Raw genomic sequence first — 27,511 nt, forward strand, 5'->3', positions numbered from 1 at the left:
AGATCCGCGACGCTAAACGCCACTTAACTTTCAAATTTCATGTAGATTTGACTTGTAAAATTACCTCTCAGCGATGTCGTGGCCTCGACCCATCCAGCTTCACCTTCAATACGCACCCACTGTAAATATAGTTCCAGCTCTTCCTGATAGGTAATAAACTTTCTAAAACTTAGAAGATGTTTAACCTCTAGTCCGTCATATATTGTGTGTGTGAAGGGCATCCCGGAGACACCAGGGATATGAGAGTGTCGAGGCAGGACAATACCCGCTTATCGCAGGTAGCTACAGTCGTGGGTGTAAGAGCCATCAACATGTAAATGTATCGTGAGCGCCGTGAGGGAGAGGAGAGGGAATGGCTCTATTGTGTATGAGATGGAGAGAGATGAAAACTACAGGCACTGAAAACCGCTGCCTTAAGTTGAAGGGACGAGACACAACTGAGAATAGAATGTTATCTTCACAGGGATATGACAAAGTTTATAGTAAAAAAAATAGTTACGTCACAGGGACCAGACACATCTAAGAGTAAACAGCACCATTTTCACAGGGATCAGACACAACTGAGAGCAAACAGCACCATCTTCACAGGGACCAGACACAACTGAGAGCAAACAGCACTATCTTCACAGGGACCAGACACAACTGAGAGCAAACAGCACTATCTTTACAGGGACCAGACACAACTGAGAGCAAACAGCACCATCTTCACAGGGACCAGACACAACTGAGAGCAAACAGCACTATCTTCACAGGGACCAGACACAACTGAGAGCAAACAGCACTATCTTCACAGGGACCAGACACAACTGAGAGCAAACAGCACCATCTACAGGACCAGACACAACTGAGAGCAAACAGCACTATCTTCACAGGGACCAGACACAACTGAGAGCAAACAGCACTATCTTCACAGGGACCAGACACAACTGAGAGCAAACAGCACTATCTTCACAGGACCAGACACAACTGAGAGCAAACAGCACCATCTTCACAGGGACCAGACACAACTGAGAGCAAACAGCACTATCTTCACAGGGACCAGACACAACTGAGAGCAAACAGCACTATCTTCACAGGGACCAGACACAACTGAGAGCAAACAGCACTATCTTCACAGGGACCAGACACAACTGAGAGCAAACAGCACCATCTTCACAGGGACCAGACACAACTGAGAGCAAACAGCACCATCTTCACAGGGACCAGACACAACTGAGAGCAAACAGCACTATCTTCACAGGACCAGACACAACTGAGAGCAAACAGCACTATCTTCACCAGACACAACTGAGAGCAACAGCACATACAGGACCAGACACAACTGAGCAGGACCAGACACAACTGAGAGCAAACAGCACCATCTTCACAGGGACCAGACACAACTGAGAGCAATCAGCACCATCTTCACAGGACCAGACACAACTGAGAGCAAACAACACTATCTTCACAGGACCAGACACAACTGAGAGCAAACAGCACCATCTTCACAGGGACCAGACACAACTGAGAGCAAACAGCACCATCTTCACAGGGACCAGACACAACTGAGAGCAAACAGCACCATCTTCACAGGGACCAGACACAACTGAGAGCAAACAGCACCATCTTCACAGGGACCAGACACAACTGAGAGCAAACAGCACCATCTTCACAGGGACCAGACACAACTGAGAGCAAACAGCACCATCTTCACAGGGACCAGACACAACTGAGAGCAAACAGCACCATCTTCACAGGGACCAGACACAACTGAGAGCAAACAGCACCATATTCACAGGGACCAGACACAACTGAGAGTAAACAACGTTATCTTCAGTGGGACCAAACACTGCCTCACCTGTCAGGTCGCCGCCCACGGGATCGACCACGCTTGTGGGCGGGACGGGGTCGGCCACGTCCTCGCTGTCGTCTGGGCGGTCTGGTCGGCTCCGCTGTCTCTGTTGGCAAAAGAATAAACTCTGGTCAAATCATCATAATTGTCACATCTTCATACAACATCCACATATCACATCTCAATGCATCTTATCGTTGCTACATCACATCAGAGTATCATTAATCTGTCAGGTGTGTTTGTCTGTCGCGGGGGTTAATGCTGTCCACGAACCGGATTGCTCACTAACTGGTGTTGAGGGTCAGTATCTTCTAATGGCTGAGTCTCAGTGAAATTACTATATCATTTTGTGCGTCATATTTGTGTCGTAGCTCAAGTGGTCGTATTAGACAGGTTTTCACTGCACTAGTTTAAAGGAAACATTAACACACGAACCTCTGAGAATCGCGGCCCATGAATTTTAGAAAAACTTGGTAGTATTGTTTTTGTAGTGCGTCGTCTACACTGTCGGGCGTCACAACACCTACCAGTCAGACTATTTTTAGTGGCGTCAGTTAACTGTGAATATCAATACTGGTTGACTGGATGACTGACCGAGTGACTTATTTATTAACAAACCGTTATGATCAGCCCCAATGAGGTAGTTTATGATAAATTATAATTTATCATTCAGCAAGAACAAGATTGATTAATAATTATTAATCAATCTTGTTCTTGCTGAATACTACTATCTAAATTTCTTGGGCGTTTTCGACATATCTTTTGTCATTGTCTTGAAAATTATTTGATATAAGATAATATTGAAGCCATTTTTTTTACATATGTTGTACCAGATGTTATAAGCATTTCCTCCATTATCATCTGAAAGTAATATAAAAAAAATACTGATTTATTCATTCTTTTCTGTTTTTCAATCAGGTGTTTTCGCATCAACACTACACAAGTTGTGGTACCTTCAATGTACCCCCCCCCCCTCGCCATAAACGGAACATAAGTATAAAATTATCTTATCAAAGTATTTGGTCACTATTGTGTCAAAATTTTTTTGCTACCTCGCCTAAAAAGTGATACTGAGATGATTGTCCATGATTTCGGCAATGATTATCAATACTGATCATGCCTATGCTGACGTCACTCCAATCTTCTGTTGTGAAGTGTGTTGCCAGATTTTTTGAAGTTTACAATTTAATTTTGAAACATTGATCTACTGTACGTTTTCCCTGATTTGGGAGTCGGATAACTTGTCATTAATATAAAACTTGAAATTTTAGGAGTTATTTAGAATAGTCACTTTCCCGAGGAGGTGTCCTTTAAGTTAAAAAGGTAGATGTGTTCTCACTAGACCAGTAACGGAGGAATTATTATGTATAGATCTTACAAAATTTGATCTTGCCTATCAGTCAGTACCCCGTCGGCACAGACAACGCCACGAACTCTCTCTCTCTCTCTCTCTCTATCTCGCGTGTTCTTTTGCTCTGTTGCTCCTCACATCATGAAGCGGAATTTAATTCGATGAAATTCAACTTTACGTCATAGAGTAAGCGGTAAATTAATATGCACCATCATCTCGGTTGTGCATTGAATGAACGAAACAAGAAAATAAATTATAAGCAAAGAAGTGGACATGGACACATAGAACTGATGAAAGGAATAAGCAGAGTTCTTAAGCTATCGACACAATTCTTATGTGTGTGTGTGTGTGTGAGTACTACAACACAACATCCAGAAAGTGAATTCCATAACTAAGAGCCTACAAGCCCAAAGCTGTATTTAATATAATCTGTAGGTGGAGTGTATGTAGGTAACAGTCTATCTATATATCTAGTACAGGGACAGTCTTGCCGAGCTCTAACCAGGCATCGTCGACCAGACAAGAGCTTCAACCCGCCATCTACCTGGCACGAGATGTATAAGGTGCTAGTAGCTGTGGTCGTGGTCGCTGGGATCAGTCAGCGTCAAGTTCTCAAGAGAACGACGCGTTAAATCTTGGCCCACACGACCACCACATCATAATGAGGGCAGCTGGACGTGTTGGGCGCGATAGTGGCCATTGCTTAGACGTCTAACCTTGGATTCTCAAACACGCGTACACGTTTGTGAATTTTACCCTGGAAAGATAGAAAAACGCACGCAACTTGCCAACTTAATTTATAACATTAAACCAGCAACTAAATAAAACAAACAAATAATTAACACCCTTTCTACCGCAACTCGATGCGTTTTTCGATTGCCAAGAGGGAAAAAATCGACCTAAGTATCACTGAGAACCTGGCCCATGGGTGGTGGCGGGGGGCACCTGGCCTCATAGGACCTTATCACCTGCCAGCCAACACTCACTCCTCACCGTCACAGCCGACACATAATGCTTGATTTATCTTCCGTAACGGCGACTGTCAACACATTAGGTGATACGAACCTGTCAGGGATGATGTGTGTGTGTGTGTGTGTGTGTGTGTGTGTGTGTGTGTGTGTGTGTGTGTGTGTGTGTTTGTGCCACTCAACCCTCGGTCGTCTGTCAGTGTACACACACACACGGGTCAGGAGTCTCAAAATCTTACGTCAATTTTCCTTCTAAAGGGAAATACAAGAATACATATAACTGATTCATACAAATGTTTGCGAACGATACCAATTTATCTAGGGAAATTAAGAACCAAACAGACTGCAGAGAGCTGCAGAAAGATCTCTGCGAGCTTCAAGAATGGTCGAAGAAATGGCTGCTAATATTTGATGTCACGAAGTGGAAGAGGATGCACCTGGGTCGCACCAACGGTAAGGAGGCGTATCATAATATTATGTCCCAACGGGATGAAGAAACTGCATTAATAGAGACCGAAAGCGAAAAGGATCTGGGTGTGTAGGTTGACAATGAACTGAAGTTCTCGGACCATTGTGAGAAAAAAGGTGAATAAAGTAACTAGTAGGTCAAATAAGAAGGTTGTTCAGACGCCTAGACGGTCCGTCCCTCGTAACGATCTTCAAGAGTGAAGTGCTTCCTCATTTGGAATACTGTCACCCCGCTGGTCCCCGAGATATGCTAGGGACTGTCAGTTGATTGAAAATGTCCAAAGGAGGGCCACCAGACCGGTGCCTGCACTTTGGCACCTCAGTTAACCAGAGGTTAGAGCGCTTGCAACTGCCTAGCTTATACTACAGACGGGCAAGGGGCGATCTAATTGAGGTGTATAAACATCTCAAAGGGCACTACTCAGTCAAGTGTCCATACCTGGAGCTGGCGGACACCCGCCCCACAAGGGGTCACAGCTCAAGGTTGAAGAAGCGACAAGTCCAGAAAATTGTGATGGCAAACTTTTTCGGAGTGAAAGTTGTGAACTCTTGGAAAAACCTGCCAGAGAGTGTTGAGCCAGCGCCGAGTGTGAGCTGTTTCAAGACCAGACTTGACCAACACTTGAGTAGGTTCAGATGCATTCAGGAGCCAGTGCATGCCCAGTAGTTGCAAACAGTGCGTAACAGAGACGTGACCGACCGCCCAAGCGGCAAACGAGCCGATCAGTGGTGAAGAAGGAAAAAAAAGAAAAAGCATTACCTTGTTACTGAAGCTCTTGTACAAATACGACTCCAATAAGCACTATGTCACACCTCCCTCGAGTTGGTATCAATTAGGACCTTGGTACTAGTTTTTGGTATTAAATATTATTCCCAAAAGTCTGAAAAAAAAGTGTCTCGTATGATTTGGTAAGACAACTCCGCCACCTGTCACTCACACCTACGGTACACCTGCCCCCCCCCCTCTCTCTCTCTCTCTCTCTCTCTCTCTCTCTCTTTCTCTCTCTCTCTCTCAACTATAAAACCCCTTTGCATTACAAATGGTCGATATTATTACTTTAATAGGGAAAAGAAAGAAAACGAATTTCACTAAACTACTTTCATGGGTAACTTTAACACTGTAGTTCTTTATATCGTCTAGTAGAGGAAGCCACAACAAATGATAGTGTACACTGTTCCCCGCCACTTGCCAACACACTCACTCTCACGGTATAATTAAATGATTCGATATCCAGCGACCTTTAAACCAGTCGCTTATACCTGCTCATCCTTACACACTTGTTCACAGCCACACACTCACATCCACACACACACACATGTTCACATCCTCACACACATGCTCACATCCACACATCTGTATACAACAAAAAAACCTCTTCATACCTACATACCTGCTTACACCTATATATCCTCAGACCCACACACATGCTCAATCAAATACCTACTCACGCCCACACACCTGCTCAAACCCACACACCTGTTGCATAGATGTGGTTGGATACGAAACGGTGTCAGGGTGGAGTGAAGAGCGATAGGGTATGTTTGGGTGGCATGACGCTGGAGAAAGTGGGATGTTGTGAGGGTAGGTGGTAGGGGGCGGGGTGAGGGTTTGTGCTGTGACTTAGTGGGGTGAGGGGGTGCAGTAAGTACTATCACCGGTCGCTTGGACCAGGTAGGGGTGAGGAGTTAAGCTCTCACCCCCAGTACGCTCAGTGAGGGGTGGAGGCTGTAAACTCAGACGGTGACGGTCATAAGGTGCTATGTGGGTATGTGCAATAACTGTCTCAGAACCATGTAATAATTCCCCACCGACAAAGGACGGGTGTTTGTATGTGCCATCATGTATACATTGTAAAGGTATGTTATATTAAAAAATATGTATTATCACTGCATGTGTGTACTTGTGTGAACGTTTCTGTAAATTTTATATATATATATATATATATATATATATATATATATATATATATATATATATATATATATATATATATATATATATATATATATATATATATATTTCTGTGTATAGTATATTCTTGGTTTCTGTTACTGGCATGAAGAAGTTTATATTTAACTTTATATACATGTTTCTGTTTGTACCGTCAACCAAAAAATCATCGCGCCCCTGGGGTCCGTTGGAACTGGGAATGAGCAAATACCCGTCACTCATGGTATGTGTTGGGTGGACGTACCCGGGTTTTCTAAACATTTCATCCAGTGTTCTAGAATGAAATGTACGGAAAGTGGCGTGAATGGTGGATTGGGTCGTATACACTAGGATCTTGCACGCAGTGATAAATTACTGTTTTTGTTGAGGGTGGAACAACCACTTGGTGCTGCATAATGTGAATGAGGAAATCAGCACCTGTCAGGACACCCCCGTACCATACCATGACGAAGCTTGTATAAAAATAATAATAATAGTTGCCCTTCGTGTAACGAGGATGGCCGTCCTTAGGGCCACCTAGGCGTGAATTTGTTTAAGGTGTAGAAGCTGTCGCCAACACAACAACCACACCCTAAGTTAACGAGCTGAGTGACCCAGTGTCAAGGAATAGTCCGAGAAGACCGAACAACTCGAACAACTCGCCTACTGGCTAACCATTACCCAGGAATACGATCTGCAAATCGATTAACATCCTGGTTCCCACTTATTGCTCGGTAGACAGAGACAAATGGAGTAAAGAAACTTGCCCATAGTTTCACCCTGCCAGGGATCGATCACGGGTCCGCTCGGTTGCGAGGCGAGCATGCTGGGAGATAACACTCACACAGGTAGAACGCACCTGTGATCACCCGGGGAGGCCCTGTGTCTTGACACCAACCTGTGGTCCTAAACCAAGTTGGTCAACCTAAGCATGTTTATACATTTCAAAATAACCGGTTAAATTCTAACTCCAATTGTTACTGCTGAGATATTTAAACTACCGATTTCTAACAGAAAGCAAGTCCAGCACATAAAATACAAGGAGTAAATTCTTAACCATCTCATAACAGTAGTGAAGGTGCAATTCCCTCACCATTTTCTCCGGCTTTGGAACCATCACCTGTTTCCTACTTTCTATTTTGTCACTCAGGCGTCCTCTCTTTATTTCTACATTTATCATTAACTGCGTCCTATTTACTCCCCACACTGTTCTCTAACACGTCACTCTCATTATGTTCGTTCCTTCCTTCCTCTTCCATCCAGTGTCCCCGTCTCACCCATATCAGCTGAACACTTCCCCTGTACGTCCCCAGCTTCCCTTCTCTTCATACAGATCTCTCTCCTTGTACACGTCTCGGTTCTCCCTGTTACTATACTTTCCCGTTTGTTACTCATTGGTCCGTTTGCCGACACGTTCACTTCTAGAGTTCTGAAATATTCTACTCCCTCCACTCTATCTCTATCCAAGCTTATATTTCTTTCTTCTTGACTCATTTTATCTATTTTCATCACTTCAACATCATCTTTCTCTTAGTCACACTCTTCCAGCATCATTCACTAACATACGTAACTTGTGGAAGAGTTCGGGTATGCAGAAGGTCTATTTTCCAGCAGTGGACTTACTGGATGATAATTAAATAATAACAAGTGATCGTGGGCCCTTCGTGCCCGGTGGCGAGTCCGGTGGTACAGTTTACCGAGGTTGTTATAATCATGGTCGTGGTTGTTATAATCATGTTCGTGGTTGTTATAATCATAGTCGTGGTTGTTATAATCATGGTCGTGGTTGTTATAATCATGGTCGTGGTTGTTATAATCATGGTCGTGGTTGTTATAATCATGGTCGCGGTTGTTATAATCATGGCCGTGGTTGTTATAATCATGGTTGTGGTTGTTATAATCATGGTCATGGTTATGATCATGGTCTTGGTTGTTATAATCATGGTCGTGGTTATGATCATAGTCGTGGTTGTTATAATCATGGTCGTGGTTGTTATAATCATGGTCGTGGTTGTTATAATCATGGTCGTGGTTGTTATAATCATGGTCGTGGTTGTTATAATCAAGATCATGGTTGCTATGATCATAGTCGTGGTTGTTATAATCATGGTCGTGGTTGTTATAATCATGGTCGTGTCCGTGATATTTAAAGTATCTAATATACTATAAGAAGGAATAAAATAAAGTTTAGAATAATTAGTTTAAGAAATATTCGCCAAAAGGAGAGGTTAAAATCATAAAAAAATATATTATGAATCACCGATGATCATTCCGAGATAAATTATATTATGAAGAGAAGTGACCTTGATTCGGGTTAGATTAGTCACCATCTGCTTAAGTCATCACCTGTGTTAAGTCATCATAGTCATCATCTACGTTAGTCAGTTTTAGGCCCATCTCACATGACTGACCGACCATGGATGATCTTTCCACGCGAGGGTGTTAGTTTTCAATGCGTCTTATTATTTACGCTGGTGGATGTAAGACCTCCTACCCTCACTGACGCAGCTATGGTCAATTTGGTGTTATTCTTGTTTATAAATGCCTTCTAATCTGTCTCAAGTCTATCCGTCCTGTCGATTGCCATCACAACTGTCTGTTCGTCTTCGTGGTGTTTGAATGTAAACCCGTCTGTACTCTTTGTGTCGTCAAATCTGTCTGTCTTATCCGTTGTTGGCGTGTGTCTGCCTGTTTGTCTAATGTGAACCAGTCAGTCAGCTGTCTGTCTGTCTGTCATGTTAGTTGCCATATTGTCTATTTGTGCATGTATGAATCTGTCTATTTTTGTCAACCTCCTGTCTGTTTCACTGTTTATATTCACCCTGTGTCTATTGTAGTCATCTTCTCCATGCATTCCTGTTATTATCTTTTTATCTCTTCTCCTTTTCCATGAGCCACAGGAATAAGTATACACTGTAGCTGTAAGGTCGTCTGGTAACGTTGAAACTGCGCATCCAGACTCATGATGAAACTCAGCTCCCCCCCACCTGTTATCTCTAACTATTTTCTGTTTCCCCTTCTTTATTCTTCTATTTACTCATCTTCCTTCCTTTACTAATCCAAACAATATTAAAAAAAAGTAGGCTAAGAAAAAAGTGGGGGGAAGGAGGGCAGTATGATAACTGCAATCGTGGGCTGACCGCGTACAGCGAATGAGGGTGAGCCAAGTCCGTAGGCTTGCATCGTTTTCCAGCTTAAATAAAATGGTTAATTAATGGCTTCCTAAAGAAACCATCGATATGGCACCAGGTTTGTTCCACTCTACGAATTTTTTGCGATTTTTCCACCAAGTTTGATGAAAAACGATTGTGCCGTTTCGGCTGCCCAGAACAGACACACACACACACACACACAAACAGACAGACAGACAGACACACGCCTAGTCCTAAAGTATATTAGATATTACTAATATTATATATCTTCAAATCACATATACATAATTAGGTGTTACTTATAGAATGTGATAAATTATTTCTTCTTATAGAAATAAACCTCATAAATGAATAAAACACTAAAAAAAAGAATATGGCGCCAAGAACAAACTGTACCTTCCCAGAGATGTTGGTTGGTGGACTCTGGTACAAACACTTCGACCACCTCACTGAACGAGATATTGGTTCTCAACCTTTCCGAGAACTGCCCCTGAATTCTTAATTGTCTTGCCCAAAGACTGCTAGTGTCAGTACAAGGCCATTCTATCAAGCCATAATTGGAAGAAGGCTTAATGAAAACAGAACCATTAAGATACTGTCACTTGCAAATGATTTGTGCCAGCGCCATCTAGATCCTTGCCCACCCACCACGGTCCACGGAACATCATAACACCACACAGAAGATAGAAACGCAACGAATCTTTTTTGTTGCAATTAGATACTCGATAAATAGGCCAATTTAAATTAACGAGACTGATTAAAGTGGTGAAATATAAGCCTATTTAACACCACGTATAGGAAGAAAGAAGGAAAGGAACAGTCGTAAAATCCTGGGGCACATTCTCGACATTCAGACGCTGTCTCGCGTAGTCTGTGGAGGAGTCCAGACTTGTCGTGTAGGTGGCCAAGCTGACCTCTTCCTCTCTTCCTCACGTTTCGTCTTACTGTCCTTTGGTTTCTTATTTCCCCTTGAATTCCTTGCCAACTGGTTCCTCCAAGTCACAAGATTCACAAAAACATGTTTTATTATTATTTTATCTGTGTATCTCTGGTTTATCTCCCTGGTATAAGTGAATAATATAATTTATCTTAAAGTTTATCGTTTATCTTATCACCAAAATCTTATCTCGGTTTTCTTTTTTCTCTTTTTTTATCTAAGAGTATATCATTATTCCTTATACAGTATTCGTATTTTCATTCCTGTTTATGCAGGAAGAGATGTAGAATTTTGTTGCAGGTTTCTTTTCTCTCACAAAGTACAGTTGGGCGTCACACTTGTATTACTGAACCTATATTTTTTAAACTTGAGGGACTGTACGTTAATCTAGCATTACAAGTATCATTTCTCTTTGTTATACAAGTTTTTCATTTGAGTATAATTAATAATTTATGGGCCATTTTCCTATTTTGAGTAATTCATTTGAGTACAGCTTCAGACACCTAGTAAAAGCCTTAGGATTATATATATATATATATATATATATATATATATATATATATATATATATATATATATATATATATATATATATATATATATATATATATATATATATATATATATATATATATATATATACGGGGTATTCGGTAACTTGAGGATTCATGGATTTAATGGACCTGACAAAATTTGAGCTGGGAAATATGGTAGAAATCCCAGAGCGTCTGACATGAGTTAAAACTTTGCTGAGGGAGGCTCGGAACACTGGAGTCCCAGCGTTCAGTATGATGAACCTCACCGTCGAGGAGAGGAACAAAAGTGGTCAAATTCGGTAATTTCCCTACAATACTATAATTAAGGTCATTTTAAAATAGAGGTGTCAAAAGTGCCGATTTATTTGACAGCAAAGTGGTCACTACCACACACAGTATGGTAGGTCATGTCAGCTCAATATGGAACACTTGGCTCGAGTAGTTCAAGTGAAGTGCGAGACAAATGGTGTGAGGAGGAGGTTGTCACTGAGGGTGACAGCCTGTCACCGCTTCACCTGATGGTCTGCCATTATCTTGATCTGTTGCACCAACATACAGCCAGGTGACCATTTAACTAGAAGCTGAATAACTGTAAAATATTATTATCACGTTCTGTGTAGTAATATTAACTTTATTTTAAAGTGGAAACATGACAGACCTGATTTTTTAAGTCGAACTCCAGGTACATTTGAAAAGTCAGTGGGATGCAAGAAATTTTTAATCAGGGTTCTAAACGCGTTTACCTTAAGGTCTTTTTGGGTGTTCTTTAACGTTTTGTTTAATTTTTATGGAAATCGAGATGAGACGAACATGAATACACGCTGCAACTGTACACAGACTGCACAGTATTCTCCGATTGTTAAACCAGTATTTGGAGTAAGAGTTTTCCTTAAAGCTTTATACATCAAACAACCTAACAAAAATAAGGTTGGTGGTAAGAACATTTGCTTTTGCTCATGCTGTCGGTCTGTCAAGCCTATTGATATTCTGTATTTTAATGGCTTAACTAATCTACTTTTTGCTTTGGGTTCTTTACACTGTACTGATGGTGGCAGAAGGGCAATACTCAACCTCTCCAATCATGTATTGTCTTACGCCTGACAGAGTGGCGCGCCTCTCTTGTTTTGTTGAACATTCGAGGCGCAAGAAAAAGTGGTAAAAGAATACAGTATTCACACAATTTACAGCACCACTCAATACTTAGGAGAGTTTTCTAATAAATATAACTATTATCTCAGTTTGTACTACAATAGTTTTGACGGTAGCAGCGATGAAGTACAGACACCCAGACAGCACCAACTTATGCCTGATCTGAACGTGGGTAAAAAGTTAACTACATGCATAATGTATCAGGCACCACTCGATCACCTATAAAAAGTGTCTAACGCGCCGTACATCTTCTAAATAAAATTAAACCTTCTCAATCTCCTGAATTATTCATAAGTGCTTGTTGTAGTTCATAAGACGTCAAAGTTTAATATCTCCCTGAGGATTATATACACACCCCCCCTCCCCTCCCCTCCCCCACACATACACATCAATAAACCTAATGACTCATACACACTTTCAAGATATTTCTTTAATAAACCTGACAGCACTACTAAATACACAGTAAATTGTAAGTCAGCGGACGCCGAGTGAATACTAAAAGGGGAGTGAGACAGTGTTTAGTGTGGCGGTTAAAATCTCTCTCTCTCTCTCTCTCTCTCTCTCTCTCTCTCTCAAATGTACATATTATTATTTTCTGTTCACTGATAAAACAAGAAATATAGCTACGGTACTGTCTCAGGTCAGCTTTTATCACCGTCGTGTGTGGACTACCTACATATCCCACATCTTCTCACAATATTAGTTAGTGAACGAATCTGAATCTAAACTATTGAGGCACAGATACCTTGACCTGACCTGACCTGACCTGACCTGACCTGACCTAACCTAATTTTACCTAACCCAACTTAACCTTACCTAACCTAACTTATACCCTTATTTAACCTAATTAACCTAACCTACACTAACCTAGCGTGAGGCGGGAGGCGTGAGGTAGGTGAAGGCGTGAGGTAGACAACGGCGTGAGACAGGCGAAGGCGTGAGACAGGTGAGAGCGTGAGAAAGGTGAGGGCGTGAGACAGGTGAAGGTGTGAGATAGGTGAAGGCGTGAGGCAGGTGAGAGCGTGAGAAAGGTGAGGGCGTGAGACAGGTGAAGGTGTGAGATAGGTGAAGGCGTGAGACAGGTGAGAGCGTGAGACAGGTGAGAGCGTGAGAAAGGTGAGGGCGTGAGACAGGTGAAGGTGTGAGATAGGTGAAGGCGTGGGGCAGGTGAGGGCGTAAGGTAGGTGACGGCGTGACAGGCGAAGGCGTGAGACAGGTGAGGGCGTAAGGTGGGTGACGGCGTGACAGGCGAAGGCGTGGGGACAGGTGAGGCGTAAGGCAGGCGACGGCGTGAGACAGGTGAAGGCGTGAGACAGGTGAGGGGCGTGGGGTAGGCGACGGCGTGAGACAGGCGAAGGCGTGAGACAGGTGAGGGCGTAAGGTAGGTGACGGCGTGACAGGCGAAGGCGTGAGACAGGTGAAGGCGTGGGTAGGCGACGGCGTGGACAGGTGAAGGCGTGAGACAGGTGAGGGCGTAAGGTAGGCGACGGCGTGAGGACAGGCGAAGGCGTGAGACAGGCGAAGGCGTAAGGTTGACGCGTGACAGGCGAAGGCGTGAGACAGGTGAGGGCGTGGGTGGGCGACGGCGTGAGACAGGTGAAGGCGTGAGACAGGTGGGGGCGTGGTGGGCGACGGCGTGGACAGGCGAAGGCGTGAGACAGGTGAGGGCGTGAGGTAGTACAGGTGAGGGCGTGAGGCACAGGTGAGGGGCGTGACAGGTGCGTGAGGCGCAGGTGAGGGCGTGAGGGTGAAGGCGACGGCGTGAGACGGAGTGAAGGCGACGGCGTGGGAGACAGGTGAACAGGTGAAGGCGAGGGGGTGAGACAGGTGAAGGCGAGGGGTGAGGGCGTGAGACAGGTGAAGGCGTGAGACATATACGGGGGGTGGGGGGGGCTGTTTACGGTGATCTATCTCAGGATGAAGACGTCTACATATTGCTGTCGCTCCGGGGTGTTCTACCTGCTGCCACCACTATCACTACCATCATCACCACTACTCTCACCACAGCCTCCTCCACCACAACCACATCCTCCACTACAACATCATCCTCCTCCTCCGCCACCATCACCACTTCCTATTTCTAAACTGTAAAAACATACAGTACGTCTTTACAATCACTCGTGGTTTTAATATTGTTCGTTACATGTGAATTCCAAGCTCTCAAATTAAAGCTGCCCTCTTCCACGCCCACAAAGAGCTCTAAAAATTGATACTGTACAATTTTCGTTCACAATTTTAGAACTCTCACATTTTAGGGATCATTTGAAATCGGAGAGACGTAATCACTCATCCGTATCGGTATAGGGCTGGTCGGGTTGGTCGGGTTAGTCGGGTTAGTCGGGTTGGTTGGGTAAGTCGAATGAGTTTTGAATTCGTTTAACAGGTGATATTCCATGACCCGGAGTGCCCAAATAAAGCATAGTTTATTACACGCTGCGTTCACATTCTGCTAATGGCAATATTTACCTTTATACGTAATATATTTTAGTTACACAACAATCCACGAGAACAGAGAACTTTAGTCATTTAACCCAAAGTATATAAAGTCACTAATGATCAGTTGTGTCAAAATCCATACAAAACGATATTGATTCATTTTCATCCATAACAATGTTTATAGATGATGGAAAGTTATTCAGATATGATGGAAATTTAATGGACTATGAAGACTCACAGAGTGGACTCAGACAGCCTCGGGTGTATTCATGAGAGTGGAGGCTGAGTGACAACGATGGGGAACAAAAGTATCGTTATTTTTCCCGTCTTTGTAGTTTGAATTGTTGAACGAAATGCATTGATATATTTGCCAGTACATTGTTGGGTGTTGATATGTCTGCTCCCCATATCGGCAACAGTATTCAAATATTACACAGAATATGTATTTATAAAACATGTGCAGGAATAAAACGTATATAACTGATCATTTTCAACATAGTAGATAATGGTGTATTCCAATACCTGTGATCGACTGTACCAACCGTTCCGAAAATAGCGGACTACAAACCCAAGAACCACATCCACCGCATGGGGTAACAATCCACCCTGTACATTTTGAGGGGACTGTACCTTAGTGATAATGATGGTAAGTAAGCATACCACATCTCCCAACATAATGGAAATATTCTCCCTTTTTGAAACTAAATGAGAGATAAATGTGAGCGTTTATGATGATAACGAATTGAAGTTCTCAGACACTGTGAGAATATACATACAGGTACTCAGATGGTCAGTCTCTAATCAAACCCGTCCAAAAAGGTGTCTTGTTACCTCACTTGGAATCCTGTATTTCTGCTTGTCTCTCAGATGTGCCAATGATTGTCAATTGATAGAGAACCTACAGAGGGAACACCAAACTGATGCCGGCCTTCAACACCTCACTTACCAAGAGAGGCGAGAACGTTTATAGTTGCCCAGTTTATACAAGAGATGAGCAAGAGGTGATTTAATAGAAATATATAAACACCTCAATGGTCACTACTCTGTCAGATGTGCTTATTTGGATTTAGCTGATGGCCGCCCCGCTAGAGGTCACAGCCTCAAGTTAAAGAAATAGTCAGGACAAAAACTGTCAGAGTTAACTTCTTCGGGCAAAGAGTTATGAAATCGTGTAATAAAGTGCGAGTGAAGGTTGTGACATATAGTGTGAGCTTCGTTAACTTAAGGCTTGACCAACACTGGCACATGCTCACACACATCTAAGAGACCGTACACGCCCAACGCTTGCCAATATTGTGTAGCAGAGAACAGACCGACCGACCGACTGACTGACTAGCTAATAAACTGTCAAGCAGTGAAGAGAATAAGGTAAGGAATATAAGTATTTTTTTACGTTACACAAGACTGTATCTCTTAGCATGATGCAACTGATGTACCGAATTAAACACCTGCCAGAGATAAGACAACTGGAGGTAAACTTTTGTAGCACATCGGGGAGAAGTGAAAAGGTTGACTGATGTACCCATTAATTAAGCGTAAGACTTCGAAAACAAGTAAATTATTTGCTCACGACACAAATCTGTTTTGAGCAGATCTGTGTCGTGAACGACAAATGTCCAAAATGCGACCCTTGACGACCTAACTTATCTGGCAGGTACAACTTTGTTCTATTTTGAAATTTTTTTAAATATTTTAAAATGGTTCATGCCACACACATCTACTCAGACCTCCAATAGTTAAAAATCTTACCAATCCAGGAAGCCAATAAGTTACTATACCATATACATGTACCTTAATTTGGCCGAGACTAAAGATCAGGATGACGGCGGCCAAGATGCACGACGGGGTGTGAGCGGGGACATTTACATTAAAGGAACCGACACAGAGTGACCCTTGTGTCTGAGTGCTGGTCCACCACCACTACCACCATCATGATCACCACTACCACCACCATCACCACCATCGTCACTAATTATTATGTATAAAACTAAAAACACAATGTACCTAATACCTCTCGTGCAGATGTGCAGCCAAACAAACATATGGCCTCACACTGCAGTCTGCCACTTTCGCGGGTGTGAATAAGTCAACCTCTGTGTACAGAACTAAACAAACAATGTCCTGGAAATACTCTAAAACATTTAATGCCACAGTATCCTGACCACTGGAGTCTGTTGTACATACCTTTTGTGACCTCTACTAACAAAATTCAAATACCACCACCACCAAGCTCTTCCTGCCTGGGTTCTCCTTACTTAACGCCAGACAGTCGTGGTGTACAGCGGGTAGTAGCAGAATGTTGGGGAAGCGGCGGCGGGGAGGTGGGCCTTGTTGATTCCGACCTCCCACGACTACACACGACCCCTACGACCTTCCTTTACCCAAGTCACAAATACGACCCCCCTTTAACCCAAGCCCACACACGACCCCCACGACTTTACTCGCGCCCACACATGCTCCCAACATCCTCATCACCACGCCCAAACGCTTCCCCAATCATCAGTGAGAGAGAGAGAGAGAGAGAGAGAGAGAGAGAGAGAGAGAGAGAGAGAGAGAGAGAGAGGACCAGCAGAGAACATAAACAAGGGAAAACAGAGAAGGTGAAGAAAGAAGACGATAACGTAGATGGTGAAAACAAAAAACTGATGATTAATGGAAGCAAATAAACACGAGCTCAAAAGATCAACGCGATCCAACTTAATAAAAAGATTTTGGCCTCCAAGTATCACTTTCACACACAAAAACATTTTTATATAATTTTATAGTGAATGACGGTGAGGACAACTATGAGGAGTAACGGTGAGGACAACAGTGAGGAGTAACGGTGAGGACAACTGTGAAGAGTAGCAGAAGCTTAGGAGACCCTGGCAACCCATCACGCAAACCTCTTAAGAGAAACCTGAGAAACCTCTAAAGTGGAGATTCATGAAAATCCCCCCAAACGCTATCCTTAATGAGGCTTCCACTGTGCTTAGCCAACCAGGAACCACAATGCATGATTGTCTGTAGGATTCACACTCGTTGTCCCGTAAAATGGTAATAGCGCCTCATGAGTAAATTATCAAGTTTTATTCATTTAATTGAAACGAGTTAACTGGCTACACAGGCTGTTATGACTCGACGTTGAGAAAAAAAAATATAAGAGAACGCACCTCAATCGTTTATCCCCTTGAGTACGATGACTTGATCCCATGAGTACGATGAATTAACCCCCTAGGTATACAATATCATCGTATTTGAGTGGTGAGGTCGTGGTAATTTTAAGGCTAGAGACATCGTACTCATGTGAATAAGTCTTGTACTCAAATGGGATTGGATCATCGTACTTAAGGGTTTGTCATCGTACTGTAGGTGTTAAGTCATCGTATTGAAGGGATTAAGTCATCGTGCTGAAGGGGAGAAGTCATCGTATTGAAGGGGTTAAGTCATCGTATTGAAAGGGTTAAGTCATCGTATTGAAGGGGTTAAGTCATCGTATTGAAGGGGTTAAGTCATCGTATTGAAGGGGTTAAGTCATCGTATTGAAGGGGTTAAGTCATCGTGTTGAAGGGGTTAAGTCATCGTATTGAAGGGGTTAAGTCATCGTATTGAAGGGGTTAAGTCATCGTGTTGAAGGGGAGAAGTCATGGTATTGAAGGGGTTAAGTCATCGTATTGAAGGGGTTAAGTCATCGTATTGAAGGGTTAAGTCATCGTATTGAAGGGTTAAGTCATCGTATTGAAGGGGTTAAGTCATCGTATTGAAGGGGTTAAGTCATCGTGAAGGGGTTAAGTCATTGAAGGGGTTAAGTCATCGTGTTGAAGGGGTTAAGTCATCGTATTGAAGGGGTTAAGTCATCATTGAAGGGGTTAAGTCATCGTGTTGAAGGGGAGAAGTCATGGTATTGAAGGGGTTAAGTCATCGTATTGAAGGGGTTAAGTCATCGTATTGAAGGGGTTAAGTCATCGTATTGAAGGGGTTAAGTCATCGTATTGAAGGGGTTAAGTCATCGTGATGAAGGGGTTAAGTCATCGTGATGAAGGGGTTAATAGTAAAGAAGTGGACCTCATCACCCAGTATAGTGAAGAAATTGTCTTAATTCGAACTAGATGTAAGAAATTACTCGGTGTTTATGGCGACAATACACTGAAGTTCTCAGATCATTGACAGAAGGTGATCTCTGATAATAAACTCGCTGCTTCAACACGATGGTCTTATATGTACCTATACATTTTCCGTCTCTAATAATGAGTTTTGAAGGTGTTGTGCAACCATACTCGGAGTGTTGTAATAATGTTTGGGTGTTAGAGCTGTGCCAATGCCTGCAAATTGACTGAGGAGGTCCAAAGAAGGGCTACACGACTGGTGCCGACACTCACACCCCTCACTTACTCGTACCAAAAGAGAATAGAATGTTTACAGTTGCCCAGTTTATACTAAGGCAGCGCAAAAGGTGATTAATCGAAGCGTATAAGCACCTCAAAGGGCGCTACTCGATCAAAAAATACATATCTGGAGTCAGTGGATGGCCGCCCCACTCGAGGCCACAGCCTCAAGTTAAAGCAGTCAACACAAAAAAACTGTCAGAGCTAACTTTGGCGTAAGAATGGTGATATCTTGGAATAACCTGCCAGAAAATGTTGTGACGGCAGCAATGGTGAGCTCCCTTAACTCTGGGCTAGATCAGGTTATTATATTCAACAGCCCGTACAGTACTGTACAGTGCAGCATTTGCCACCTGACCGACTATTAAGTCACTAATTGGCAAAAAGAATAAGTAATTCCGAAGTCATTCAAGGTTACCGATAATTCATATGAAGTCTTACCGAAGAGTTTCCTTAGTACCCAGGATAGTATTCCTAGCAAGTTTCATCAAAACTAAACATAAAAGATAATATGTCCATTGACAGACAGACCCACACGTTCCACACTTCCGGACGACGCCAGACACATTCTCGTAGGATAACTTCATTGTGTTAGGACCAGTGACATGGCCGGTGTTGAACACTGGATGATGGAGATCTTTCTAACACAGAGTGACCGTGAAGCTGACCGTAATAGCAGTGGAGCCCAGGGGCTCAGCACCTCCCACACGCCTTATCAGTCAGTAAAACTGTAGTGTGGCGGGGGTGGGCAGAAACACTAGAAGTTGCTCGCCCTCCGCCTTGCCTCACCCAGGCAACCCGAGGAGCGGCGCGGGGGTGTTCATTGTTCATGTGGTTCAAAGGTTCTTACATTATTTTTTCCCATAAATAGAAATGTGAGAACGATCCTGACTGACTCATTTAAATGATGACACAACGCTTGAGGCGGAATTGGCGAGAAATAGCACTGAAAGTCTACTAAACAAGCAAGCACTAGTTCATCACGCTAGTTTTTTTTTTGTACGAATAAAAGAACACCGTGAAATGTTTCAGTGTCTGGGTCTCGGTTCCTGATTCCGAAAGTTTCGTACAGTAGTTTCTTCTGAAGACTAAGGAAGACATATAGTTAGCTGACCACATGATTGGTTTTGTTGCTGACGTGAGCTTTAGTTAGACACGTTCTCATATAACCAGTTCAGGGAAAACTTCAACGTACAAGTCTTGAAAATTCTGGCTTAGTTTATTATGAAGCGTGATAGTGGTGAGAACTGCCGCTACGACAGCCTCCGCCGTAAAAATAGAGTTTGCCTCGTTAACCAGCGGTGTCGTGTTACAAGGAATGGTGTCTGCTATGTAAAGGATGTCGACGACGGACACCTCACTTCCTGGCGTCTTGCTTCTTGTGTGTTACTTGTCCTCGACTCACTACCTGGAGAACGAACCCTCTGTTCCCCCTCTAACATACCTACTTGGGCGGGCCGGGTTCACCACCTTCGTCAGGTTACTACACTATGACCCGGGGCAGAGATGACCACACGGCAGCGCCCTCCATTGATTTGTATGAACCAGTTCTAAAGGCCAGTGTGGGTAGCTACTGCCTCTGCTGTGATTATCGTCCGCGGGAACTACCGCTACATAGCAGCCATCTTTGTCAGTATGTGTGAACCTGTCCTCACTCTCGTTATAAAGTGTTAAATTTAAAGTCTTCAATCAGTTTGGTCACATATAAAATAAGAGATGGTGGTGGTACAGCGGTAATGTGCGTACCTATCCCTACCGATGCCCTGGGTTTGATTCCCAGCTCGAGTCAGATGCGAGAAGAGTCACAGGTGTAGTCCAGTGTCCTCCTGCACTAACACTGGACCATGAGGGATAAACTCATCAGGAACAATGGGGGGTTAAACAAGCCACGGGTAAGGTGGTAAATAAAAACAAATACAGGGTGTTTCTAAAGTCCCTTGATGTTTATGTTTACAATCCCTTGAGAATTTACTCTAAAATTTCGTTCATTTTATACACATAACTAGTGAAAGGAAAGGCCTAAGTAAAGGGTGAGGTTGGAGTGAAGGGTGAGGTTGGAGTGAAGGGTGAGGTTACAGTAAAGGGTGAGGATTGAGAGAGAAAGTTGGGGTAAGAATTTGTGGGTAAGACCAGGTGAAGGTAGATTGGGAGGCAAGTGGTGAAGATGGGAGGTAAGTGGTGGAGAGAAGGAGGGAGTATGGAGAGGGGAGTTGAGGTATCGGAGAGAGGGAGGGAGGGAGGGCTGAGGACTGAATGAGTGAGGGAGTAAGGAAAGGATGGAGTGTAACTTGATGAAGGGGTGGGATGGAGGGGCTGACCGAGGCAGTACAGGAGTGAAGGAGTAAAGTGGAGGGAATGATAAGGGAAGGGACTGAGGGAATGATTTAGAAAGGAACTGAGTCTAAATAAGGGAGGGGGGAGGGAGGAAGGGAGGGAGACAAATAGTTTTTTTCTGCCACACCAACACAATGAATTTGAATAAACGTTTATAGTCTACATCATTATAATATATCAGCGTAATTAGCACAATCCTTACGAAACACTGACTCCACTCGACAATGGCAGGAACAAAAACAAGATCAGTTTTCGCTGCGTAAGTCCCGGGCAGCAGGTAATGTTGACGGAGCTACGCCAGAATCAGCCACCTGGACGCTCTGGCAGTCAACTGTGGCTATAGATTGATACCAGCGGTCACTAAACCCGCCTTTATTATAAGGCAATGTTTATGGCGCCCTGTGAGAGAGTGTAGAGCCAAGGGGAGAGGATAATGAGGCAGGAGGAGTGCTGGTAGTGTTGAGGTGGATCAGTAGGTGAGCCGCGGGGGCCTCCTGACGGGGTCTGTGGGGACGTGGCTTGGCGCCGCTTCCGCCTCCCTCACACTGTCCTCTATTGCTTCCCTCCTTCCCACTTCTATCTCCAGATCCTCGTTCCATCCCACTACCATCTCCTCCCTCCCTCATATTACCATCTATTGCCTCCCTACCTCTACCATCCTTTCCCTCCCCCTACCACCCCCTTCCTCTCTCTATCCCCGAGTCTAGTTTTGGGGAAAATAGCTCAGCCCACCTTACAAACAGACAGACCCCCCCCACACACCCATACTCTCTCTCTCTCTCTCTCTCTCTCTCTCTCTCTCTCTCTCTCTCCAGCAGCTTCGACGTAAATAAAAACTTAATAACAGATCATGTGGTGTCTAACCCACCTTCCCAAGACACAGGTACACACGGGGCTACAGGTGTCCTGCCCAACACAGCGAGAGTCATACCACACCAACATTACATTACATTCAAAATTAACTTCAGACACTCTTTAGAATTTTGTTTACTAGATAAGTTCGAGTACGACTGCCTCAAATAACATAAATATAGCTGTTTAATCATACATAAGGGGCATTTGCTGCTTTAACACTCACCCACGTCAACACACCTGCCTCTTTCGGACACCTACCACGCCTACACTCACCTACGTCAATACACCCACCACGCCCACACTTACCCATTTCAGTTTATCCATTGCGCCCACACACTCTCACGCCATCAGGCAACGCGACACCAATATTGCGGGTGGTCTGATGACATGTCCGCCCACTCCCCCTCCCCCTCAAACATGTACACTGACGTCCAGGTACAGTACAGGTAGACGCTGTGGGAGGGAAGCGTTAATTAAAATCGTCAAGGTTGATCTAAAGGAGTTCTGTGTATGTATGTATGTATGTATGTATGTATGTATGTATGTATCCAGCTTTAGGTAATTCCATACAGTTAGAAGGGAAGGTAAGGGAGAAGGGGCGGTGTTAAGGGAGGGTAAGGGAGGTAATGAGGGGTTGGAGGAGGAGCAGTGAGGGAGGTTATTCTTAACTGTCGGAAGTGAACTAAAGGAAGAAGACAAAAGGAGGAGGAGGAAGACGGGAGGAGGAGGAAGGAGACAAGAGGAGGAGGAAGAAGACAGGAGGAGGAGGAGGAAGACAGTAGGAGGAGGTAGACAAAAGGAGGAGGATGAAAAAAAGGAAGATGGAGTACGGATGGTGAAGGTGAGTTGAAGGAGACGAAAGGTGAACGGGTGGAGGAGGAGGGGGAGGAGAGGGAGGTGAACATATGGAGGAGGAGGAGGAGATTTGGAGGAGGAGGGAAGAGGAGGAGGAGGAGGAGGAGGAGGAGGAGGGAGGAGGAGGAGGAGGAGGGAGGAGGGAGGAGGAGAGGGAGGTGAACATGGAGGGGAGGAGGAGGGAGGAGGAGGAGGGGGAGGGAGGAGGAGGAGGTGAACATAAGGGAGGAGGAGGAGGGAGGAGGAGGAGGAGGAGGGAGGAGAGAGGAGGAGGAGGAGGAGGAGGGGAGAGGGAGGGAACATGGAGGGGAGGAGGGGAGGAGAGGAGGGAGGAGGGAGGAGGAGGGAGGGGAGGAGGAGGAGGAGGAGGAGAGGAGGGACGGGAGGTGGAGGAGGAGGAGGAGGAGAGGGAGGGAGGAGGAGGAGGAGGGGAGGAGGGAGGGGAGGAAGAGGAGGGGAGGAGGAGGAGGGGAGAGGAGGCGGAGGAGGAGGAGGGAGAGGAGGAGGAGAGGAGGAGGAGGAGGAGGAGGGAGGGGGAGGGAGGGGAGGAGGAGGGAGGAGGAGGAGAGGAGGAGAGGGGGAATATTTGGAGGAGGAGAGGAGAGAGGGGAGGTGAACATGGGAGGAGGAGGAGGAGAGGGGAGGAGGAGGGGAGGGGAGGAGGGAGGAGGAGGAGGAGGAGGAGGAGGAGGGAGGAGGAGGGAGGGAGGAGAGGGAGGGAACATATGGAGGAGGAGGAGGAGGAGGAGGAGGAGGGAGGGAGGAGGGGAGGAGAGGAGAGAGGGAGGAAACATGGAGGAGGGGAGGAGGAGGGAGGGAGGAGGAGGAGGAGGAGAGGAGGGAGGAGGAGGGAGAGGGGAGAACAGTGGAGGAGGAGGAGGAGGAGGGAGGGGGGGAACATATGAGAGGGAGGTGGAAGGAGAGGAGGAGGAGGAGGAGGAGAGGGAGGTGAATATGGAGGAGGAGGAGGGAGAGGGAGTGAGACATATAGGAGGAGGAGGAGGAGGAGGAGGAGGAGGAGGAGAGGGAGGTGAACATATGGGAGGAGGAGGAGGAGGAGGAGGAGGAGGAGTAGGAGAGGGAGGTGAACATCTGGAGGAGGAGGAGGAGAGACGGTACTTCAGTCGCCATAAACGGCTCCTAACTCCGTCAGATGAACCAAGATAACATAATTATCCGGGACGCTGCCATGATAACCCGTGTTGATGTTATCACCTCTCCACGCACCGCATGATAATCGCCCCCACATCTTCCCCTGGCTTTTGTGAGAGAGAGAGAGAGAGAGAGAGAGTGTGTGTGTGCATGTGTGTGCGTGTATGTGCGTGCGTATGTGTCTGTGTGTGTGGTCAGAGATGTGCGCCCTGATTCGCCCAGACACCAGGCAGTACAGGGTGGGTGGTGAGCCTCGTCAGGGAAACACAGGTGCTGGATGGTACTGGGTCCGGAATGTCTAATAATCGTCTGTTATATTTAGTTTTTTCTCTCTTTCGCCTGGAGCTATGAAGACGTAGCAGCTACTTCGTTAACTTAGGGCACAGCTTGAAGATGTTTATCGATATGGCTTCGAAAAATATATTATACAGTACTAAGATTCCATCGTAACAGCAGGATCGATTTTCTTGTTTCTAGTTACGATGAGACATAACTTTGGCCTGGGAGTGTCTGAGAATGAAGGCGCTAGCTTAATGGGGACGAAAGTGGGGGTGGGGCGTGGGGGGGGGGGGTGGGGCGTGGGGATGGGGCGTGGGGATGGGGCGTGGGGATGGGGGGTGGGGCGTGGGGGGTGAGGGTGGGGTGTGAGGTGGGGTTAATGAGGAGATTTATAATTTCTTCAAGTAAAATACGTGTTGGAATATTATCATTAACACCAATGATAAAATCTGAAATAGAACAAATGGATCACCTGAAGAAATCTCCATCCCAGCTTATTTAACCTCAAGATTAACCATTGTAATGCTAACCTAACCTAACCCAACCTATCCTAACCTATCCTCACCCTTCTTTCCAAATATCGTTAGGGTGGTTAATCTTTAGGTGAAATAAGCTAGGGTGGAGATTCTTCAGTTGATCCGAACAAGACACAGGTAGTTTTGAGTCACTCGTTCACACACACACACATATTTTCGACTACTTCACACACACACTATCGACTCAGGTGTGTGAATTAAATCGGCTCGTGGACTTAAACCTACACCTTAATTCTGTTCACGTTCAGTACATACACTTTTTCATGTGGTCTACTAACACAGGTAACCTTTAACATAACATAAAAAACAGACAGACAGGCAGACAGACAGACAGACAGACAAAGTGATTGGTCAACAGATAGAGAGGCAGCAGTCAACACACATACACTTTGGATGATTGAAAGTAATAAGATGTTACATAAGCCACGACGTGTTGTTTCTTACAGGTAATGTCAGTGTGTGAGGTCTTACCACACAGCCATATAAGTACACCTGGATCCCCTCGTGTGTGTGTGTAGGAGAGGAAGGTGGTGCAGTGCTGGCAGGAGAAACCCATAATAGGACTAAAGGTTGTAAGCGATTATAAACAGTTTTAAGATGCAAAATAGGATCTATCAAGTGAAACAGATGTGATCTTCACAACCCAAATCATATTTCATCGTAATTTAGTTCGTAAGTTTCATATTTCACTGTGATTTTAGACTGTAGTAAAAATGATGATTAGAAGGGACAGGTGTGATGGAACGTGCTTAATATCATCTGAAAACGATGGTCACTTTTTCAGATACAACCTTAAGCGTCGGCTGAACATCACGCGAGGGTTGTTGTGGTGCTGTTGGATCTCCTTAGCCGGAAAAAATAACTTACCAACATTGCGATAACATGTCTTACACAACAGCAAGCTTGACGGGGGAAGGTGGATGGTGTGGGGTGGATGGTGTGGGGTGGATAGGGTGGGGTGGATGGGGTGGGGTGGGCCGGGACTGGGGTAAAATCGAATGGGGGCGGAAGATTTACTCTACCAGGCCAACAGGAGACTGATGTGTTGGGCCTCACTGTGACGTGGACAAGTGGTCTTTGTTAATTCTAACCAACATCACAGAAAACAGGAATCCCAATCTGTATGAAGGACAATGAGGAGAGGGTCGTCAGCACACATGTTGGTGGTGCTCCAGATCTATACCTTCTGCGTGGTACAGTTGGTGTCCTGACTGTGGGAAGTAGAGGAGAGGCGGGGCCGGCGGTCATATATGGAGGGGATAAGAGGCGGGTGTCAGCATCAAATCTTCACTCTCCACATTTAGCCTCGTGCTTACATAAATCTTATTGTTAAAGGATTAAGTACTGTTTTTATTCAGCGTTTATATGCAATAAAAGTAATCGTTAAAACATTCAGTGTTCATTTAAGTCTAGTTTCTGTATAATGAGCGTATTTACTAAAAAATATGTTGAGAAGACCTTGTAAAGAAGAGTGCGCTTGACCAAGTAGTGCCCTCAAGATTAGAACTAAAAGAACTTACGGCGAGTTTGACTGTAGTGTACGCATGACACTTCAATTGCCCATGACAATGTCTTCAGAATCAATAAATATTCAAACGTACGTATAAGAGACATTTGTCTGTGGATGAAATGTTGGTGAGCTTGGTTCAAATGAAAAGAGGGCAAGACACCTTACAAGATTCTCTCCGACACTCTATATCAATATGAAAAGAAAGTTGTCGGGTGGCCAAGTGGAATGTTCTTTGTGTTCTCTCTAGAGTTATTCCCGGGTTCATTTTCTCTCTGGGGGAGGGGGGCGAAGATCACAGGTGTGGGCGTCTTCATACCTTCACGCACCTTGACACACCTCAGGCCCACGGAGTAACAAACACCAACCTACAACACATATGGTCACCGGCGAGAACTACATACAGAAATAGTGTATAATTTTTGTGTGGGATGGAATTATAGCTGAGGAAATACTAATACCAAATGCACCAGTGTTCTGCATCAGTTGGAAACATTCACAGGGTCCACAATTTCATATCAACCGTCTGCATCTGTGTACAGTCGGACCGTCCTTCACAACAGACAAAGCAGTACTAATAAAACACACACGAAGACAAGCATTTTATATTAACCAACATGTTCACGTTAAATAGTGAACTCGAGCAAGGGCAGGTTGGCATTCGTTATTGTCAACAAAGGCAGCCACCTCATTCGTTCCCATCCCGTGCAGACAGCGTGTCGACCGTCAACTGCCCCACACCACTAACAAGGCTAGAGTCACTCGCCGCGGACACACACTTAAATCTTCAGGGTAAAGAACATAATTTTTTCTTGTTCTTTGTATCGCCACCATGAGGGACCTTCACTGGTGTTGCAGCCCGAGGCTCGGG

The 27,511-nt window shown here is 44.7% G+C and overlaps 1 protein-coding gene across 5 annotated transcripts in view; it reads right to left on the reverse strand.

The window, feature by feature from the left end:
* LOC121877503 (fibrillin-3-like) overlaps positions 1-27,511 on the reverse strand; it is a 145,339-nt gene that overhangs the window by 100,206 nt on the left and 17,622 nt on the right. For all 5 annotated transcript variants that reach the window (XM_042383283.1, XM_042383293.1, XM_042383286.1 and 2 more), the window contains exon 2: positions 1,838-1,937. The gene's annotated coding sequence lies outside the window, so the exon portion shown is untranslated. The remainder of the gene's footprint in view (positions 1-1,837; positions 1,938-27,511) is intronic.

This window comes from Homarus americanus, unplaced genomic scaffold, assembly GCF_018991925.1.
Source record: "Homarus americanus isolate GMGI-L3 unplaced genomic scaffold, GMGI_Hamer_2.0 scaffold33468, whole genome shotgun sequence".
Taxonomy (NCBI): Eukaryota; Metazoa; Arthropoda; class Malacostraca; order Decapoda; family Nephropidae; genus Homarus; species Homarus americanus.